The 23,603-nt window shown below is 34.3% G+C and overlaps 1 long non-coding RNA gene across 2 annotated transcripts; it reads left to right on the top strand.

Moving 5' to 3' along the window:
* Positions 1-4,108: 4,108 nt before the first annotated feature.
* LOC145804607 (uncharacterized) lies at positions 4,109-21,932 on the top strand. 2 transcript variants are annotated; one of them, XR_014346724.1, is made up of 5 exons: positions 4,109-4,204; positions 8,489-9,248; positions 9,399-13,304; positions 16,520-16,588; positions 21,772-21,932. It is a non-coding gene; the product is annotated as an uncharacterized LOC145804607 (long non-coding RNA). The 2 variants fall into 2 exon arrangements; XR_014346725.1 differs by lacking the exon at positions 16,520-16,588 and having other exon boundaries at positions 21,772-21,930.
* Positions 21,933-23,603: the final 1,671 nt, after the last annotated feature.

Genomic DNA, 23,603 nt, shown 5'->3' with positions numbered 1-23,603 from the left:
ACTCAGTGATTAGGGTTTTGAAGCCATAGCAGCCACGAGGAGAAAGAGGAGAGGAGGAAAAAAAAAGTTAGGGTTTAATCCAAGTATTCTTTGATTTTCGAAAAAATAATTGTGAGTGAAAAACTCACTTCCCTTAATTTATATTTATTTCGTTATTTTTATTTATTTGATGTTGGTTTGATATCGTACTTGTTTGTAGATGATGGATTTATTTCAACTATGTCAGTTAGTTGTGTATGCAATCTTTAAGGTTTATATATATATATTTATTTTATGGACGTAATCACACTCATTGATATATGAAAGTAAAATAAACTAGGAATCCATAGATAAATTCTAAATATTCTACCATGACTCCATGAATTATTATTTTATTTGAGTACGGGTGAGAAAAATTGTATAAAAAAAATAAGGATTTATGAGGTTTATTTGAATGCCTTAGGCTCGACATTGTTATGTTTGCTCTCATGAGTAGATAAGGGGTTGTGTATATATATATATATTGTTGCTTCGTTCTTAGGAGTAAACGAGTGCTTTGATTTATACGCGTACATAGATGAGGTTTATTTGAATGCCTTAGGCTCGACATTGTTATGTTTGCTCTCATGAGTAGATGAGGGGTTGTGTATATATATTGTTGCTTTGTTCTTAGGAGTAAACGAGTGCTTTGATTTATACCCGTACGTATATGCTAACCGTCCGGGGAGTGTGGGTCAAACTTGGAATGATATTCCCGTGCAAGTTTGGCTTTGGAGTGGTGTTAGGTATACGGGAGGCACATGGGATATAAGTGTAGGCCAGAAGCCAAGGGCCGAAGTAGTGGAGTTAAGGTACAAAGAATTAAATATGAGTTTATTGGTATAATTTGAATTGTATTGATTTGTGCATCTTGAAAAATAGTAAACGACCTTGATAAAATACGAAATTTGGACAGAGGCATGTATACGTAATTCTAGACAATTTTTGTATTTTAACTTTTTACTAAAAAAAAATCAATTAGAATTTATAATCGGATGATCTTGGTTATAATAGTTTTTATTCATTTTAGTAATATAGACTTTAGATGTTGTTTTAATCCACGAAACGAGCTCATTTTCATTGATTTCGTATGAAATAAAGTAAAAGATTATTCTGAACACTTTTTATGTTTTGAACTTTTCCAAAACAAATCATCCTAGGGTAGTTTCTTTTCATTTTCGGCTTTAGGTTTTTTAGTCAAATTTCGTCTAGATTTTTCTATCAAGTTTTTCTCTCAACTTGTTTAGTTTATACTAAATCCTTCCCCTATAGCTTTTAGGAAATTTAATTCTGTATAACTTTTGTTCTTTGAGTTTTGGTCAATTCGAATGAGTTAAGCATGAAGCGGTGCATTTTTATACTTCTTCAGTAATTTACTTATGATTAAATTACACTAACTTTATTTTTTGCAGGATGGTGAGACTTTCTAATTTTTTTATGCAAGGCTGACCCACCATATTTATTTTTTATTTTTATTATACTCAATTATATTTAGTTCTATACGAGTAAGAAACTAAATGCCACCGTATCTCGGGAAGCTACCCCTTCATCTTGGTGGGAGTGGAACTATCTGTCTTGTCCCGTAACACGAATTAAATGTACTTTTATTTCTGTTTGGTGGACACGTGGGTGTCAAATCTTGTACTCATACCAATATATTTTTATACTAACTCGTTTTGTCTCTTGGCATCTCGAGTGCGTTCTGTTTGAGCACAACCGAGCTTCCTTTGTAAGATTAGTTGGGACTACTGTGGTGACGATAAATAATTATGGTTATAGGACATGTCTCTCATATTTCTTTTGTTTTCTTGAGTTTGGGATTGATATTAGTTTATTTATTTATTTATTTTTTAATAAGCTTAGAGTATCCTCATCAAGCTCTTCAAAATATTTTTTTAGTTAATAAACTTCAAAAAATCAACTCCATCAAACTCGCTTGCAGCTCGTCAAAATTTACAATGGCTACAGTAACTCGTTACAACAAGCAAGTTATTGTTCATCGCTACTTGTTTGTTACCGGAAGTCCGCCCGGAAGTTCGGCCGGTCAACCGGCCAAAGGCAATTTTTTTTTAAAGAATTGTTTAGCTGGTAACTTATCAATTTAATAGAAAAAGAAAGACTAACAAATATAATAAGAAAATAATATTTAATAAGAATAAGTTATAATAGAGAGTTTGGTGTAGTAGGTACTAAGGTGACTAGCGAAAATACAAAAAATAGCTTTAATTTGACTAAAAATTTGAAGAGATTGGTGTGGATGCTCTTAGTATTTTGATAATTTGACATTGTGAGTTATTTTCTAACTTTACATTATTTAAGTTGTTTTGACTATTTGTTATTATTTAATGTTGGAGGTATTAGATAGTTATGAATTTATGATGGATGGTTTGGTTGTCATTTTAATATGTATATATTTTTATCCTTTGTAATTTTTTTTGAGTATTAAAATTTACTTAAAACATATTGAGACGAAAACATTTAGATTTTGTTTCGCCTTTAAGATTTAGAGGATTGAATATTGGTTGAGATTTAATCTTAATTTAATATTTAATTGTCCAAATTTTAAAGCGTAACACTAATTTTACATAATATGTTTCATATATACGACTACTACTTTATAACAAATTTTACATTTTTAACATTTTTCACATTAATTTTTATTTTGATGTTTAATTAGAGATTAAAAAATATATACGTATAATTTTGAAAGTAGATTATAAATTTTAGGGGCATCTCTAATTTATGAATTTATACTCCATTAAGTCATAATTAAGATTTTTTAGACCTTCAAGTCCCATTAAATGTTTAATAGTCGGAATTGCCTTTCAAATAACGATTGTTCATCATTTATGATTATCTATAAATGAACATGATGATTTGATATTTTGATTTTCAAAACTTTAAAACATTGAAAAAAACTATAAAAAAAAAATTTATGTGCCAAAAAAAAAAAAAAAAACTAACAAGTGTATTTGGTTTCAGTTTTCTAAATTTATTTTTCTGAAAATTGATTTTTTTTGTTTTTCGTATTTTTTTTAGTGAATATTTTTAAAATGTTAAGTAATTTTTTTACTTTTTTGGATGCATCTTATTTAAATATATCTAAATAGTAAAATATTTGTGAAAAAAATTTAATAAATACACAAAAATATGAAAAATATATTGAATTTTCATATTTTTTTTTTGTATTTTTGGTATTAAGTAAATTTTTTAAAGATTTTTTTTTTTACAAATATTATACTTTTTAAGTGTATTTATGTTAGACGTGTTTAAAAATTAAAAAAGTTGCTTAAAATTTTAAAAAAATTCAGTGAAAATAAAAAATAAGGAAACAAAGTGAATTTTTTGAAAAGTAAATTTTGAAAATTGAAAACAAACATAGTGAATGTTTTTTTTTTTTTTTTGAAAAAATTGAAAAACTAAGTTATTTTTTTGTGTGCAAAACTGAAAATTTTGAATTTATAAAGGAGCATGATTATGAAACATTGATATGCAAAACTGAAAAAAAAATTAAAAATAAAAAAATTGATAATATTCTCAGTTGTAAAACTGAAAAGATTTGATAATGTTTTCGATTTTATTAAATAGTAAAATCAAATCAACAAATAGATGACAAAAACGTTTAATCTCATATTTTGTTTTTTTTTTTTCACCAGTTAGTGAAACAATTATTTAGAATATTAGTATGCAAATGTTTTTAGTTTTAAAAATTAAAAAGTTGATGATATCAATTTTACTAAATAGGACTTATTGACTTAAAATTTTTTAGATAAAACTTCAACTATCATAACATTTGTAAATAAGATTTTTAGATGATTAACTCTCAATTTTAGAGTTTAATTAAGTGGATAGAGAACGAATTAATATAGATTTGTATGATTTTAACAGATTAGACGATATTTTACATCTAAAAAAAATTATATGTTTCAAATCTTTTACTAAATGAATGACTGAATATCTCGTATAAGTATTGACCTTACACTTTTAAGAACTCAACACCTATTTAATCATTTATTTAATACAAAATTTGATAAATTACACTTTGCACCCGCCACTACTCTCCCCACACACAACGCTAGTTTTTTTTTTTTCTCTCTCTCTCTCTCTATTCAAAATCAATCGATCTATTAATTGTGTGGAGCACACTGTGGCGATCGATCGATAGCTTCTCTCTCCATTGCTTCAAGTAAGTAATAAATTCATGTATTTGGTTAGAAACTCTTTTTTATCTTGCTGAGAGGATAATTTATAAACAAATTGGGCCAAGTTAGGAAGAGTCTTCTTTGGGAGTTGGACCGCATAATGGGCCGAGATAAGGGCTGGTGTAGCTCGGTCTTAGGCCAAGAAGACATCTCATATTTTGAGTTTAGGCCAAATTATGGGCCGAGGTAAATATTTATGTAGCACGGTCCTTGATCATCTAAACATCGAGTCGGTCAGAGATGGGCTACCAGTGACCTGACCTAGCTATCCTGGACCGAGGTATCAGTCGAGGGAGAATCGAGCTAAAGGATAGCTCTGCAGGGCGTCATCTCAGAGACAAGACTGACAGTGGTGCTTAAAGTATCACCAAGCCGAAATAACTTGGTTGACCGCAATGTCAGTCGAGGTAAATGGCAGGGGACCGAGATAAGGCAGTTCAGTTAGAAATGTATAACCGAGGTAAAGGGTTCAGCCATCTCGCTTGGCTTGCAGTGATGAGACTCCTAGGAGGACTCTGCTAAGGAGAGTAGAGTCCTACTAGGATTTTGCAAAACCATCTCACTTGGTTGGTAGTGAGTAGGAGTGTGACTCCTAGGAGGACTCTGCTAAGGAGAGTTAGAGTCCTACTGGGATTGTGCAAACCATCTCACTTGGTTGGTAGTGAGTAGGGTGTGTGATTCCTAGGAGGACTCTTATAGGGAGAGTTGGAATCCTACTAGGATCGTGCCAAGCAAAGTCTATAAAAGCTCATAACCAGACCTATGTACAGGTATCCCAATTCTTACTCCAAAATACACAGAGTTTATTTTCTATTGTCTAGTTAGTGACTTAGGCATCGGAGGGGTTTCCGGCATACGTTGGTTAGCTCACATTTGTGTTTTCAGGAAATAAAGTGACGAAGTTTAGAGGAGCGCAAACTTGATCAACAGGATCATACGAGAAGAATTATTTCGTGCTCGTACAATTGGCGCCGTCTGTGGAAATTTCATAAAGAGCAAAACCTTTTGATTGAGTTTTCCTCTCTAGTTGAAATCAATGGCTCACAACGAAGATTTTCTGCAATCTGCTATAGATGGGCAAACCCCAGAAGGGGGTGAGAGGCACGAAGGTTTACCTTCTATCCCACCCATGGCGGAATTAGATCCCCAACGAAGGAATCCGCGGAGAGAAACGAGAGAAAGATGGGGCTCAAGTCCACACCGCTCTCAAAGCCCTGATAGACAGAGGCGGAAGATGGATCCTCAAGTTCTCGAAGATTGCGTAAGGGAGCAAGACGAAGTAATAAGAAGAATGGCGGATGACATAGAGTCTATGAAGAGCCAGATAAAGGGCAAAGTGGGTTGGCAGGATTGACCAACTCTTTATAAATAAAATTAGAGTTTGCCGGAATAACCAACTTTGAGCTCTCTTCAGCTAGGATTAGGATCTAAGTTGAAGAGGTTGGCTGGAAAAACCAACACTTATTGTTCTTCAGCCGAGATAAGGATCTAGGCTGCAGAGGTTGGTTGGAAAAACCAGCACTTATTGTTCTTCAACCGAGATAAGGATCTAGGCCAAAGCAGGTTGATAGGTATGACTAACAAAATTTTTTGAACTCTTTAGCCGGGATGATGGTTACTTCGGCCAAAGCAGGTTGGCATGTATGACCAAAATTTTTGAAACTCTTTGGCCGGGATGATGGTTACCTCGGCCAAAGCAGGTTGGCAGGTTTGACCAACAAACTTTTGAACTCTTTGGCCGGGATGATGGTTACCTCGACCAAAGCAGGTTGGCAGGTTTGACTAACAAATTTTTTTCTGGACCGAGATGGTTATCTCGGCCAAAGCAGGTTGGCAGGGTTAGTATAAACCGAGTTAGTCTGCTCGGCGAGACATAGAAAAAACCACTCGCCATACGATTGCAAACTCGAAGGATATATACGTTGAAGGCAAAAAAACAAGGCTATTCAAATTTTCGGCATGACGGTGGTAACAGGAGAACGAGGATTTTGGGGGCACACCATGTATCCTGGGAATGACGTCGTACCAGATTAGTGGAAGGACATGTTGAGCAACTGACAAGGCTTATTGGGGGCCGAACAAACTTTTTAACTTAGCAGAGTGGGGGCGTTCTTAGCTCGACTGGAGGAAAAATAATCCCAATCATGCTACGCAGACAGAATTAAGGGGCAATTGAGAGGGTAATTTGTAAACAAATTGGGCCGAGCTAGGAAGAGTCTTCTTTGGGAGTTGGACCGTGTAATGGACCAAGATAAGGGCTGGTGTAGCTCGGTCTTAGGCCAAGAAGACATCTCATATTTCGGGTTTGGGGCAAACTATGGGCCGAGGTAAATATTTATGTAGCACGGTCCTTGATCATCTAAACATCGGGTCGGTCAGAGATGGGCTACCAGTGACCTAACCTAGCTATCCTGGACCGAGGTGTTAGTGGAGGGAGAACCGAGCTAAAGGATAGCTCTGCAGAGCTTCATCTCAGAGTCAAGACTGATAGTGGTGCTTAAAGTATCACCGAGTCGAAATAACTTGGTTGACCGCAATGTCAGCCGAGGTAACTGGCAGGGGACCGAGATAAGGCAGTTCAGTTAGAAATGTATAACCGAGGTAAAGGGTTCAGCCATCTCGCTTGGCTTGCAGTGATGAGACTCCTAGGAGGACTCTGCTAAGGAGAGTAGAGTCCTACTAGGATTTTGCAAAACCATCTCACTTGGTTGGTAGTGAGTAGGAGTGTGACTCCTAGGAGGACTCTTCTAAGGAGAGTTAGAATCCTATTGGGATTGTGCAAATCATCTCACTTGGTTGGTAGTGAGTAGGGTGTGTGATTCCTAGGAGGACTCTTATAGGGAGAGTTGGAATCCTACTAGGATCGTGCCAAACAAAGTTTATAAAAGCTCATAACCAGACCTATGTACAGATATTCCAATTCTTACTCCAGAATACACAGAGTTTATTGTCTATTGTCTAGTTACTGACTTAGGCATCGGAGGGGTTTCCGGCACACACCCGCCAGTTAGCTCACGTTTGTGTTTTCAGGAAGTAAAGTGACGACGTTTAGAGGAGCGCAAACTTGATCAATAGGATCATACGAGAAGAATTAATTCGTGCTCGTACAAGTAATGTACTAGACGAAAAGCAGTTTATCTTTTGGAAATGAGATAGAAATGTTTGATAGTTGAGTTGTTTGGTGTCCTGCACTTAAATTCAACGAAATTATTAGGTTAGTATTTTTAGCTCAATTTCAAGTGTTGGTATGAAATGTGTTTGTGGTATACATTAAGGTGGTAAAGACGTTTGACAATGATAAAGCTGTTGTTCCTCTTTTGCTATTGGTATGAATTTGTGAACCAATTTCTCAGGACTTGGAAAGGTACCCTCTATGTCCCATTAGGTGTAGCTACCAATAGTTCTAATAGTCGGACTTTATTATTAAAAATAAAGTCTTATTAAAATCGTTACTAAAAATAATTTTTTGTGATGTTATTTTTTGCATATGTTGCTAAAAATTGACAATTAGTGGCATTTTTTGTCATGATTTTTATAAATTGTGGGTAAAACTTACAATTAGTGACGTTTTCCTATGAAGAATTTTTTAAATTGTAGTTGAAAGTTGAAAATACGTGACTTTTTGTGACGATTTTTTTAAACTGTTGCTAAAATTTATAATTAGTGACATTTTTTGTGACAAAATTATCAAATTGTCGCTGCAAATTAACAATTAGTGACGATTTTTTTAATAGTATTTGATGAAAAATTTCATTAATTATCATAGGATCTATTGGTCAATAAATCCACTTATTAGGACAAGTCTCCCTCAAATTAAATTCTCATTTCAGAAATGGTAATTTGCACCTCACGTGTACCTTCATTGAAGTTTCTATGTGTATAAATTGTTGGGAAAAAGAGATATATTTTTTGGTTTGATGAGTAAAGGAGTCGTGTAATTCTTCTTAGCCTACGAACAAATATCTTTTTTTTTTTTTTTTTCTTCTTTGATAACTCGGCATAACAAATGTCTTTTAACCATGAGAATAGATTTTTATTTCTTGTTAGTCATGCCTTACTTGCATTTCCGTTTGGCCAAATTTATGGCGTTAATTATTACTATTCATTTTCTTTTCGTTGTTTGTTAAATTATCTTCATCTCCCCAATTCCCAACTTTGTTGAGTGGAAGCATATCATATGTTCTAAGGCAAAAGATAAGAAAGATAAGTGGTTGGTGATTGAACAATATGCTAAGATTAGAACAATTAACCCTATGCTTATTTGACAGAAGAGATTAAAGAATATATAGCAAAAAAGAAAGTGAAGACCAAATTAAGATGTTTTCAGATTTTGATGAAATGGATAATGATTTTGAAGAGGATGTGGTTGAGTTCAATCGCTGTGGTAAATCCTTGGGAAGCAGTCAAGGTTCTGTTTCCATTGGATCCAAACCAAAAAAGCAGAAGACAAATGGGCGGCCTATAGATGTTTTCTTTACACCCAATCCAGATGTCGTGGTACAAAATTGCAAACCCCAAGGGAAAAGAAAAGAAACAAAAGATGATGGCAATGACCTACAAAAGGAAGAATTAAGAGAGGAAGCATTGATAAGATTCACAAGGTGGATGTATGATGCCGGTATGTCTTTTAATGCAATGAACTATGATAACTTTGGACCAACGATTGAAGCTATTGAGCAATATGGTCATGGTATGAAACCACCAAGTTACCATGAGGTGCGAGTTCCTTAAATTAGAAAAGAGTTGCATTATACTAATGAATTGATGAAGTGTCACAAAGAGGATTGGGTGAAATATGGATTTTGTATAGTGGCTGATGGGTGGATTGACAAGAAAGGGAGAACATTGATTAATTTTTTAGTAAATTGCCAAAGAGGAACCATGTTTGTTGAGTCCGTTGATGCCTCTAGCTATTCAAAGGATGGACAAAAAATGATTTTATATTTTCTGACAAGTTTGTGGATCTTGTAGGAGAAGCTAATGTGGTCCAAGTTGTTACAAATACTGCTGCATCTAATGTGTTGGCTGGTATGAATATTTTCCCGTGATTTCTAAAAAAAATGTTATTAGTACTTAGCACTCATTGTGGAAAAAGTAATATTTTTTAGGATAATATTAAAAAATCGCTATCAAACAAATATTAAAATCGCTATTTGTTTTGGTTCCAACTTCTAATAGGAAAGCTTTTGGAGGCCAAGTGACAACACTTGTATTGGACACTGTGTGCTTCCCATTGCTTGGACTTGATATTGGGAGACATTTTCAAGATACCTCATCTCAAGATGACATTTGAAAAGGCCATCGCGGTACGCCGTTACATTTATAACCGCCCAACTTTGTTGAATATGATGAGGCGCTTTATGCAGCTAAAGAATTTGATTAAACTGCAAAAACTAGATTTGCCACTGCATTTCTCACCTTATTTAAGATTCATCAACAAAAGAACAACTTGAAGAAGATGTTCACTTCAGAGGTATGGACAACAAGCAAATGGGCAAAGGAGCAACAGGGTAAAAGAGTAGCACAAATTATGTTGATGCCTTCATTTTGGAATAGTGTTGTCCATGCCATTAAGGTCTTGAGTCCTCTTGTTCATATACTTAGATTGGTTGATACTGAGGAAAAGCTTTCCATGGGATATGTTTATGAGGCTATGGACAAGGCTAAAGAAAGCGTTGCAAAATCATTTGGTGGGAATGAAGATAGATACAAGAACATCTTTGAAATCATTCACTGAAGGTGGGATATCCATTTGCAGCATCCGTTGCACGCAGCTGTGCAATTTTTGAATCCAAAGTTCTTTTATTTGAACCCAAAGTTCTTTTATTCGAACCCAAATGCTAAGCAAGATTATGAAGTCATGACAGGGGTGCATAATTACACAGGAAAATTTGGTCGCAAGCACTGATATTCAAAATAAAATCACTCAAGAGATAACTATATATATGAAAGCTGAAAATCTCTTTGGTGTCTGTTGGATGTTTATGATTAGCCTATGAAGCATGGGAACTTCGATAAACATGCCGTTCTTGTACTAGGTACACAAAACACATCCAAATTTGTTCTACTTGTCCTTCTTTTTTCTTCTCCTTTCTTTCAAGTTTGAACATTCTAGGACCAAAATCAACTTGGTGGGGGGAGCTTCAAAGACAATCAATATGGCATGCTTGACAATCTGAAACCAGTGGGCTTAATAGGGGTGGGGTGCCTTTGCCTTCGCACATATAGATGGTTATGTCAACATGTATGGATAATGTCATCAGCATGATCTAACAGCATTTTTTTGAGATGCCTTACTTGCTTTAACACCGTGTAAAGTTTCCATTGGATACTTCCCTTTATGCTTCCAATCTTATTTATGCTTCCAATCTTATGTACAGAATTCAAGTTTGGTTCTTTTAAGTATAAATGTTCATCCTAACTTCAGTATTAATAAATCAGAGAAATTACTCTTAATTTCATTTCAAACGAGTAATGTTCTGGTTTGTTCTCAATGCTTGGTTTTGTAAGACAAGAAGGCAGGCAACCATAGACCACAAATTTATTCTTGCATAAATAGCTTTTACTGCACTTTATTTAGATCATAAGAGCCAGTGGAGTTACTAGATTATGAACATTATTACTTAAGAAACAAATTGATGTTGTTATGCATCTGAAATACATTGACTTGTAACAAATAAACAGAAACAGAAAATTGAAGCTTGGTATTCAACAGCAAAGCATGACTTCTATGCCTGTATGTTGGTGTCAACCAATAGCTATAAGGTCTACGAGTAATTTTTTTATATTTTATTTTGGGAGTCAAGTGGGTTGAAAAAATTGAATATGGATTGCAAAACATGCAAAATCCATATAACAATGGATTCCCTGGGATTGGAGCCTGGAATTAGTTGGATGGATTAATCTTATAAATTGTCTGTTGAGCTTTTGGGCAATTTACGTCCTTCTAAAAATAGTTCTCCTAGTTTTGCACCCTGCATGATGATGTGCTTCCTTTGGTTATCATGTTGTCACCAGTTAGGTTGCATATCCAATATTACCATCACAATCTAGTACCTTTTGATGCTTGGACACTGTGGTAGTTTTCCTAATATCTGCGATAGTGTTGTTATAACAAGAAGACTAGATCGTTCTCACTTAGTATCAAACAATAATTGAATTTGTTCAGTGATTTTGTTGAATACATGAGTCCCTGATTTCCTCTGGAATTTGCATGCTCATTCACTTATTATGATTGCTTATCCTGTAAAATGAAAATCAGAATCTGTGCTTGTCCAAGAAGTTCCAATGATTTGATACAGCTGCCTGATCTTCTGCATTTTCAGTATCAAGTGAATAGCTTAAAACAGTTAGCCTCTCTTGAAAGAAATTGAGGAGCTAGGTGCTTGCATTTCAAGGAAAGACAATGATAGCTACCCACATTCTATTATCTGCAACAATTTTGTTCTTCTTCTAAAGGTCTACTGGTTCAGTGGCTAATACTCTGCCTACTAACCTTAAAGTTGTGAGTTCTAACCTGAGGAAAGCTACTTTGTGCGGTGATGCCAAAGGTTAAGTATGTATTCAATGTACCCCTCCCAGACCCCATCTAATGGGGAATTAAACTGAGCGTACTTTTTTTTTTCATCCCCCCCCCCCTCCCTTTTTTTCTCTGAAGTTTTACTTTTTCCTAGATGTCACTGACAGTTGTCATATATGTTGGAAAGAGATGATCATGGACCCTCGTGTATCCAATCTCACCCTTGTGATTGGTGTGAACCTTCCCATGCATTGATTGTTTTGTTGGACAGAATGTTTGATTGATTGTAGATGGATGAAGCACAGACCACTGCAATAGGTTGCTTCTGGTCTGAAACTGGCTAAATTATTTTCGACAAATCCTGAAAAGGGATATATACACATCAAAAACAGTTCATCCATGGAATTTTGAATCATTAGTACAAAATGAAAGCAGGGTAGAGGTGCTTTTAGATTGCTGCGTGATTATTGATTATTACCTGGTTATTCAATGCCATAACATAGCCTCATCATATGTAATTTCACCAATCAAATCAAATTTGACTAGTGAAATTAAATTTTGATTCTGTACTCTCATACACTGTTTTTACCATGCTTACTAGTCTTATTAAATGGAAAATTTAGAATGAAGTTATAAACAAACCCATGCTATATGCTTCAATAGTTAGACTGCCTGGCTGTCATGGAATAATAAATTCATATTATTGGGTGTAGCTATTATGATAAGTGTTGAGATGGATGAATTTATGTCTTTGCAAGCAATTATATGGTTCTGCTTGTTAGTGGTTAAAAGTGGCTCCAATCAGAGATAAAATGAGAGAGTTGGCTAAGATGGTTAATTTGTTAGGAAATTATTTGGTTCAAGTGTTCTTGTATCAATTAGAAGGCTTGGAAGAAACATGGCATTTCGGCCATTAGATGAGATATGATGGCCTTTTATTTAGAGAAAGATGGCCCAAGAACGAACAAAGTAGCAGAAAAGATTTGTAGAGCTACCAACAACAAATATTACCGTCTTTACAGTAGTGGTATCACTGCTTGCGACATGTCATAAAAGTTGGTGCATGTTGCTAGGTGTTGTGGTATTCCATAATAGAAGCTGTGAACTTCTTGTAGTCTTTGTTTTAGTCTGATAGCATTTATGTGAGAGATGGGCACTTTTTCTTCATTGTATTGGTTTTATTGATGCTGACTTGGTGAGTTTAAATCCCATGATATCTTTATTTAACCAACCTAAACTCATCATATTCTTGTTGGATTTGTTGGAAATCGAGTGAAATATGTTGGGCCTTGCTTGAAACCCTTTTATCACTTGCAGATATATATATATATATTTTCTGGTATCTTATAGTTAGCTGATATTGCACTTTCGAAACAGATAAAGATAGATGACTGCCATCAAACATGGTTGCATCTTCAGAATGCTCCAATCATGACGAAGATAGCTGATTGAGATTTGGTTTTCCAGACGCAAAGGTTTTCTGGATGCAGAGGTATTCTGTAGAGAGAATACTTTCTCCGCTGCTTCAACACAGAGTGAAGCTTTGATATGATCGGAGGAATTAGGTTAGTGTACTATGAATTCTGCCAACTTTCGTTATTTTTACGCTGTGGTTGGTTGGAGATTTGAGGAGGGATGTGGAAAGCGAAAAGAAAAAATTGTGTGAAATTAGGTGAAATATAAGTATATTTTATTCATATTTTATCTACCTTTTTTATTTTTCTTTTCAAATCTCTCATCAAATCAAATTTCCTAACCAAACACAGCAGTAGTAGGATGTCTCAGGAAAAGACTGAAAATTGTATGCTTCCGAGTACAAACTGCCTAATCAAATGAAGATCTGTTAGGCCAAAACAGAAAGTACAAAAACAAAATTATTTGCCAAAAATAAAACCCATTTCTAGCCAAACGGGGCTAGTCCATTTGGCTAGAAGATGCACATCTTACAGAGAGTAGTGACAAGACTCCACTTTCCAAACTACAATGTTCGATTTATCAAAAAACTAGAAAAGAAAACCCATTTATCTCTGTTTATTTCAATGGAAAATGTTATTTGGAAAACATGTTTTGCATTTAAGGAGCTAGGCCAAAAAAAGGCAAAAGAAAAGAAAAGAAAAGAAAAGAAAAGAAAGACAAAAAAGAAAAAAAAAGAAAAAAGAAAAAAAGAAAAAAGGACAGGGAAAAGAACAAAAGAAAAAAAGAAATATGGGAGGTGGGAGGTGGCAGAAAAATGTTAGGCCAAAATCTTCTTTTGAAATGACAGGCCATTTATTTCTCACAAAGAGGTCCATTGAATCAATTTAGTTGATGTCCACACCTTAGGAATAGAAATATTAGGTCATAGGTTTTTACCTAGGGCTAGGGGGCACATTCTGTTATGACAAAACGTTTTTCATAAATCAAGTTCTGTAGGCAAGAATAACCTTGGATATATACTGATGCCTTTAATGAATGCTCAATACAGGCATAGCCATAGGGTTATCTCAACTGTATAATTCGTTCAATTCAAATCGATTTGTATATGTATGGACGTTTTCGTAGATATAATTAGAAATATAGTATTATGGGAGATTTGGTCATAGCCCCCTCACTATCTAATTTCTCTTTCAAAAGGACAAGAATTATATAAGTACTTTCAAAACCCCTTGATATTTTAAAACTTGTTTCTTTTACTATATTACCTTTATATCTATCAGCTCTCCTATTAAGACATTTTCACTATATATTTTAGAGTAAAATTTTACTCTGTATAAAAGTAAAATTTTACTCTGAAAAATAAGTAAACTGTAAGACTCTGAAGCTAAAAGTAAAATTTTACTCTACATCATTCTCTCTACATTTTCACTATGTATTTCAGAGTAAAATTTTACTCTGTATGAAAGTAAAATTTTACACTCTGAAACTAAAAGTAAAATTTTACTCTGGTTCTGTCAAATGAAAAAAACAGAGCAATACTCTGGTTCTATCAAATGAAATTTGATGTTTACTCTGAAAAATCGATGGAACTTTGAGCTTTGAGCTTTGAATCAGGCCTATAATCCTTGAATCAATCGATGTTTACTTTGAAAAACATTGAATCATGCCTATAATCCTTGAATCAGGCCTATAATCTGAAAATTTTAGAGAAATCTCAATTTTTCATACCCCGGTTCTTCAGATTTTACAGATTTTTAAAACTTTGAGCTTTCAAAAATCTATATATTCGAATTCAAATCTCAAAACACACAAACACACACACACACACACATATATATATATATATATATATATATATATATATATATATTACAGATCGGAATATGTAGATATATATATTCGAATTCAAATCTCAAAACACACAAATACAGATCGGAATATGTAGATATATATATATTCGAATTCAAATCTCAAAACACACAAACACACACTTATATATAGATATATATATATATATGTATCAGCGCGATTTGCAAGTTCTCTACAGCTCCGGCCATGGAGGAAGCTAGGATTAGAAGAGAGAGACGAGATAGAAGATGAACAGTTGAAGGAGAGTTGAAGGAGGAGAGTTAAGAAGATGCAGAGAGCGATCGTCGGAGCTTAGGAATGACACAGCTCCGGCCATGGAGGAAGCTAGGGTTAGAAGTGAGAGACGAGAGAGAAGATAAATTTTGTATCTGGATTATGTATATGTGAGGGTATAATAGTCTGATAAAATATTTAAATAATAATTTTTGTCCTTTATGCAAGATTTTATAATTATGAGGGGGTTTAGAAAGTATAATTTTTTTCTTAGTCCTTCTAACAATGAAAGGAAGATAAATGGGGTTTATAGCCAAATTTCCCTAGTATTATTGCGGATTGCGGGTGGTTTTACTCCGCACCCGCAAGAATCCGGCGACACTTAGGTTTTTTTTTTTATTATTTATTTGTAACCTAGACCATTGATTCTATTCATCATATCCTAGATATTTTTGAATTTTGAATGATTTTACTTCAATTGTGTTGTTGGGTAGTGAATGATTTTGATGTAAAACCCAAGTTGTGTGTAGGATTATTTTATTGGATAGATTAGTAATTAAATTAATTTATATGGGTCATTTATTAATATCAAAAAATTAGTTATGAGATGACATTATATTTTCTATTACTTAGATGGGTAATTTTGTAACTTTGAGAAATTAGGTTAATAAACCCACCTATTGTGGCTTTAAGTCTTGGGAAACAAACAAAATAGAGGCTGTGAATTGCTCCATAGGCGGCTAGGGTTTGAGAAGGTAAAAGAAAAATTAAACAAAACAAAACAAAACCAAAGTGAAGAAGGAGGATTCATAGAGTGGTGATTTTTCTTTATTCATCACTTAAGGTAAGATTTATTTTATTGTATTCTTATCTATGATTTTGGTGTTAATATATCAATAGATGATTTTATGGGCATATATGATTAAATAGATATATTGATGTAGTCTATGTTGGGAGTCTCGATTTTGTTCAATTTTAGAGTGTATTTTGCATCCCGTTTGGGTGGTTCATATTTTGAGATTGATATGTGATGGGTTAAGTTTAATGGTGATGTATTTGTGGGATACACGATTGACTACAAGCAATTACAAATTTTTACATGTATATAAACAACAATAGAATAATATGGCTTGAGAATTTTTGAAGCCGTGATGGCTTTGTTTTGATGCTAAAATCGTGGGAGTTCCTAATAGACTATTGGGATAATTTATTCTATTGTTGTTACAAGAAGAGATGGATGGGTGCACATAATAATTTTTTAAGCGTTGTAATATTTTATTAGGTTTGTGAGATTGAGGTGGATCTTGGTAATTTGAGATTAGCTTGGGAAATATTATTTTAGCTGTTTGAGGTAAGTAACCCTCTATCACTGTTGGTTCATTTTTTTTATTCCTATCGAATCGTTTAAAATCATAAATATTTATTTATAGCCTTCATGTTCTCTTAAAATAAAATATGGGTCAAGTGTAAAACAACATCGAATATTATTATGAAAATTATTTGAATATTTGGTGAAACTATTCTGAAAATTGTATTAAACGTTTATTCTGAAAATATCGAATGTTTTATTTAAAAGTTGTGTATTGTTTGAATTTTGAACATCACTCTAGTCTGACTATGATTTGGACCCTAGCCAATGGGGGTTATTTATTGGCATAGAAACTAGTTTCTTTTGGGGCTTTATCACCGGCCTATGTGTGGTTCTGGGCCTTGTCACGGGCTAAGTGACCGTAGTCATTAAGACTTGGGTTTTGTGAATCAAATCATTGAACCATTTGAATATCAAACCATCGATTTGAACAACGAATTACTTTGAATTATCTTGTTGGCTTTGCATTTAAAATGTATTGTACATTGTTTATTTTTCGCTATGAAACCACCTTACAAATAATTGTTCATTTATTGAACTGTAGAAAAAATTATATTTATTGGTTATCGATTTATTTATTTATTTTTGTATACTTGATCCAGCTAGCAGTGATGTCTAGTTATTTACTGGGCTATCTAGCTTACCTTTATTTTTTTCAGATTCTGAAGAGTAGAGCTGCGCCGGAGTTTTTACCGGTGGGAGTGCCGAGAGTAGGACCATGATTTAAGTACTTGGATTATTGTTTTGTTAGTGGATTAAATTAGTGGACTTGGTGGACATTTTCATATAAGAACTATTTATTTTTATGGATTTTGGCATTATGACAATTAAGGATTTAATTTGAGTATGTTACATTGTGGGTTATGTGATTGGATTCTTAGCCTTGCATGCTCACTTATATGAGTGTGTGGCGTTGTCACAGAGCTTGGGGCGTGACAATTTTGTGGTATCAGAGCCAGGTTGTAATTTTAAAGGCTAGTATAGAATAGTGGTAAGATTGGGTAGATATAGGATTGGGAACGCCTATAATTTGATATAATGTTAACTTTATTTACATGTTATAGGGACTTAAGAATAGAATAAGATGAGGTTTTATTACTAGTACATATAGGTTGCAATGAAACATGAGGAGACATTGGCAAATCTCGTGTGGTTAGTATAGATAGCAGGAGATTGCTTGTAGACTTGACTGTTTTAGATATGCAGGACTTTGACATAATTCTTGGAATGGATTGGTTAGCAACCAATTATGCTTTTGTTGATTGCCGAGGCAAAAGGGTAGTATTTCAATTTCCTGATCAACCAGAATTTTGTTTTGTGGATAGTGGAGTTAACACTCCTTCTTTGATAATCTCAGCTTTGCAAGCTAGACGATTGTTGATGAATGGTTGCGAGGGTTATTTAGCTTTTGTGAGAGATACCCGTGAGACTGAATTGAAGTTAGAGGATATTCTAGTTGTGAAGGAATTTCACGATGTTTTTCCTGAAGAGTTACCGAGGTTTCCACTAGATAGAGAGATTGAGTTTGCCATCGAATTGATACCCGATACGGGTCTTATCTCCAAGGCTCCGTATCGGATGGCCCCAGCAGAGTTGAAAGAGTTGAAGGAACAGTTACAAGAGTTACTAGATAAGGGCTTTATTAGGCCTAGTGTTTCTCCTTAGGGTGCGCCCGTTTTATTTGTGAAAAAGAATGATGGTAGTTTTCGCTTTTGCATTGATTATCGCGAGTTGAACAAGGTGACAATCCAAAATAAATATCCTTTGCCTAGGATAGATGACCTATTTGATCAATCGCAAAGATTACAAGGCTTTTCTAAGATTGACCTTCGTTCTGGCTATCACCAATTGAAGGTTAAGGCGGAAGATATACCTAAGACAGCCTTTCGAACTTGATATGGGCATTATGAATTTTTAGTGATGCCGTTTGGGTTGACCAATGCGCCTGCAGCTTTTATGGATTTAATGAACAGGGTATTTAAACCCTTCTTAGATCAGTTTGTGGTAGTTTATATTGATAACATTCTTGTGTACTCGAAGAGTAAAAAGCAACACGAAGAACATCTGAGAATAGTGTTGCAGATATTAAGGGAGAAAAAGTTATTTTCTAAATTGAAGAAGTGTGAATTTTGATTGGAGAGTGTATCATTTTTGGGTCATGTGATATCTAAAGATGGGGTATCTGTTGACCCCAAGAAAGTGGAGGCGGTGGTGGAGTGGAATCGGCTTACTAGTGTCACTGAAATTCGTAGCTTCTTAGGTTTAGCAGGATATTATAGAAGGTTTGTTGAGGGATTTTCTCGAATTTCTATGCCTTTGACTCGTTTAACACAAAAAAGAGTTAAATTTGAGTGGTCTGATGATTGTGAGAAGAGTTTCCAAGATCTAAAGAGTCGATTGGTGTGTGCTCCAGTACTTATAGTTCTGTCCGGAGATGAAGGTTTTACCATCTATAGTGATGCATCGAAGATGAGCTTGGGTTGTGTCCTGATACAGAATGATAAGTTAGTGGCATATGCGTCTAGGCAGTTGAAGCCATATGAGCAGAATTATCCTACGCATGATTTGAAGTTGGTTGTCGTGGTGTTTGCATTGAATATCTAGAGGCACTACCTGTATGAGATGAAATGTGAGATATTCACTGATCATAAAAGTTTGAAGTATATTTTCACTCAAAAAGAATTGAATATGAGGCAAGGGCGATGGTTGGAGCTATTAAATGACTATGATTTGACTATTAATTATCATCCAGGAAAACTCAATGTAGTGGCGGATGCCTTGAGTAGAAAGACCCTGAGTAATTTGGCTACCTTGATCACTGACCAAAAGAATATCTTGGAGGACTTGCAGAGGTTGAATATTGAGATTAGATGGCATAGCCATGGAGTGCAGCTGTCAAACCTTAGAGTTCAACCCACATTGATTGATAGAATTAAAGATGCCCAGGGAAGAGATCCTCAGTTGCAAAAACAAAGGCTGAAATGAAAATAGGGCTACAGATGGAATTTGTATGCATAAAGATGGAACCTTGAGATTTGGAGAGAGGTTGTGTGTGCCTAATGATTTAGAGCTCAAGAGAGAAATCCTGAGAGAAGCTCACAGTTCAGGGTATACTGTACATCCAGGGAGCACTAAAATGTATAAAGATTTGAAGAGGAACTTTTGGTGGAATAATATGAAGAGGGAAATTGCTCAGTATGTTGCTCAATGTATGGTATGTCAACAAGTGAAAGTTAAACATCAGAGACCTGCAGGTAAGTTACAACCTTTTCTTATTCCCGAGTGGAAGTGGGAACATATTACCATGGATTTTGTGACGGGGCTGCCTAGGACCCAAGGTGGTAACAATGCTATTTGGGTTATCGTTGATCGATTGACCGAATCCGTTCACTTTCTAGCTTTTAAGGTGGGGTTCTCCTTAGAGAAGTTTGCAAAATTGTATATCAAGGAGATTGTGAAGTTGCATGGTATTCCGGTGACCATAGTGTCTGATAGAGATAACAGATTTGTATCTATGTTTTGGAGGAGTTTGCATACAACTTTGGGCACTAGTTTGAATTTTAGCACTGCCTTTCATCCTCAAACTGATGGACAGTCAGAGAGAACTATTCAAACCTTGGAAGACATGTTGAGGGCTTGTGTTATTGATCTTGGAGGTCCTTGGGATGAGCATTTGGCCTTAGTGGAATTCTCTTATAATAACAGTTATCATGCGAGCACTCAGATGGCACCATATGAGGCTTTATATGGACGAAAGTGTAGATCACCTATTTGTTGGGATGATGTGGGTGAAAGGAAGTTATTAGGGCCTGAGATTGTGCAACAACTAGTGGACAAGGTCAATCTTATTAGAGAGCGACTTTGCACGACACAGAGTAGACAGAAAAGTTATGCAGATAACAGGAGACGCAATTTGGTGTTTGGGGTTGGAGACCATGTGTTCCTTAAGGTGTCTCCTATGAAAGGAGTAATAAGGTTTGGTGTTCGTGGTAAATTGAGTCCTAGATTTGTTGGGCCATTTGAGGTTTTAGATCGAATTGGTGAGGTAGCTTACAGACTTGCCCTACCACCTTCACTAGTTGCAGTTCATAATGTCTTCCATGTTTCGATTTGAGGAAGTATATACCGAATCCTAATCATGTGATTGATCATGCACCGTTACAGTTTAAGGAGGATTTGACCTATGAGGAACACCCTGTAGGGATTGTTGATAAGGAGCAGGTTTTGAGACGTCGAGTCATCCACTACGTTAAGGTTCAATGGAGCAATCACTCGAAGAGAGAAACTACTTGGGAACTTGAGGATGAAATGAGACAAAAGTATCCACAACTTTTTGAGACTACAGGTATGTCAAATTTCGAGGACGAAATTTCTTTTAAGAGGGGAAGAATGTAAAACCCAAGTTGTGTGTAGGATTATTTTATTGGATAGATTAGTAATTAAATTAATTTATATGGGTCATTTATTAATATCAAAGAATTAGTTATGAGATGGCATTATATTTTCTATTACTTAGATGGGTAATTTTGTAACTTTGAGAAATTATGTTAATAAGCCCACCTATTGTGGCTTTAAGTCTTGGGAAACAAACAAAATAGAGGCTGTGAATTGCTCCATAGGCGGCTAGGGTTTGAGAAGGTAAAAGAAAAATTAAAGAAAACAAAACAAAACCAAAGTGAAGAAGGAGGATTCATAGAGTGGTGATTGTTCTTTATTCATCACTTAAGGTAAGATTTATTTTATTGTATTCTTATCTATAATTTTGGTGTTAATATATCAATAGATGATTTTATGGGCATATATGATTAAATAGATATATTGATGTAGTCTATGTTGGGAGTCTCGATTTTGTTCAATTTTAGAGTGTATTTTGTATCCCGTTTGGGTGGTTCATATTTTGAGATTGATATGTGATGGGTTAAGTTTAATGGTGGTGTATTTGTGGGATACATGATTGACTACAAGCAATTACAAATTTTTACATGTATATAAACAACAATAGAATAATATGGCTTGAGAATTTCTGAAGCCGTGATGGCTTTGTTTTGATGCTAAAATCGTGGGAGTTCCTAATAGACTATTGGGATAATTTATTCTATTGTTGTTACAAGAAGAGATGGATGGGTGCACATAATAATTTTTTAAGCGTTGTAATATTTTATTAGGTTTGTGAGATTGAGGTGGATCTTGGCAATTTGAGATTAGCTTGGGAAATATTATTTTAGCTGTTTGAGGTAAGTAACCCTCTATCACTGTTGGTTCATTTTTTTTTATTCCTATCGAATCGTTTAAAATCATAAATATTTATTTATAGCCTTCATGTTCTCTTAAAATAAAATATGGGTCAAGTGTAAAACAACATCGAATATTATTATGAAAATTATTTGAATATTTGGTGAAACTATTCTGAAAATTGTATTAAACGTTTAATCTGAAAATATCGAATGTTTTATTTAAAAGTTGTGTATTATTTGAATTTTGAACATCACTCTAGTCTGACTATGATTTGGACCCTAGCCAATGGGGGTTATTTATTGGCACAGAAACTAGTTTCTTTTGGGGCTTTACCACCGGCCTATGTGTAGTTCTGGGCCTTATCACGGGCTAAGTGACCGTAGTCATTAAGACTTGGGTTTTGTGAATCAAATCATTGAACCATTTGAATATCAAACCATCGATTTGAACAATGAATTACTTTGAATTATCTTGTTGGCTTTGCATTTAAAATGTATTGTACATTGTTTATTTTTCGCTATGAAACCACCTTACAAATAATTGTTCATTTATTGAACTGTAGAAAAAATTATATTTATTGGTTATCGATTTATTTATTTATTTTTGTATACTTGATCCAGCTAGCAGTGATGGCTAGTTATTTACTGGGCTATCTAGCTTATCTTTATTTTTTTCAAAATCTGAAGAGTAGAGCTGCGCGGGATTTTTTACATGCGGGAGTGCCGAGAGTAGGACCATGATTTAAGTACTTGGATTATTGTTTTGTTAGTGGATTAAATTAGTGGACTTGGTGGACATTTTCATATAAGAACTATTTATTTTTATGGATTTTGGCATTATGACAATTAAGGATTTAATTTGAGTATGTTACATTGTGGGTTATGTGATTGGATTCTTAGCCTTGCATGCTCACTTATATGAGTGTGCGGCGTTGTCACGGAGCTTGGAGCGTGACATTTGATGACTTAGTTTGAGATTTTGAAAGAATTGTTTGTATTAGTTTATGATTTTATTTAAAAGTTTAGAATTTTGAATGATTTGCTTGTGTTATGAATTGATTTTGTTGTATTTTTAATTTTATAAGTTTTAATTCATTAATTATTAATGTTGAGCATTTTAGAAAACGAGAGGAAAATAATCCAAAATAAATATTTACATAGCTAGAAAAAGGCCTAAAAATAAATTTTTAAAGAAAAAAGTCCAATCCGCAAACCTCATGCACATCTGTGAACCATATTTGCACAAACCGCAATCTGCAACGTGGGCGGTTGCGGGTTCAATTTTTCCTAAATTGCACATATGTGGGCGGTTTCAAACCGCAAACTAAGTCATCCAAAATCGAACCGCGAGCACCCCTAGTAAGTACTTACATTTTTATTTATTTGCTAGTACTCGAGACAAATTCTTCTTGCATATGTAATCACCAAAATTAAATACAAAAATTTACTTGCATGGATAGATCAAAACATGAAGAAATATTACAAGGACTCAAAATGGGAAAATACGATCTTGTTACTTTATAATTCAACAAAATGCAACTTACAAGAAGAAAAAAATATCACCCAAATCTATAAAAAGAAAAGAAAGAAACATTAAATAAATCTAAAATTATAATACCAAATAATACCAAAAAAAAAAAAAAATCCAGCTACAACAAAATATTAAGTAAATATTACTCTTCTTGTGTTTTTGGATGCAAAATTACTATTTAAGCTTGCATAATTTGCAAGGGCCCTTTAGTTTAGATTAGATTATGAACAGG

Source organism: Camellia sinensis, chromosome 12 (assembly GCF_055761805.1).
Source record: "Camellia sinensis isolate YWXY chromosome 12, ASM5576180v1, whole genome shotgun sequence".
NCBI lineage: Eukaryota > Viridiplantae > Streptophyta > Magnoliopsida > Ericales > Theaceae > Camellia > Camellia sinensis.
The sequence above is the reverse complement of the archived record's forward strand: the minus strand, read 5'-3'. Positions and strand labels throughout refer to the sequence as shown.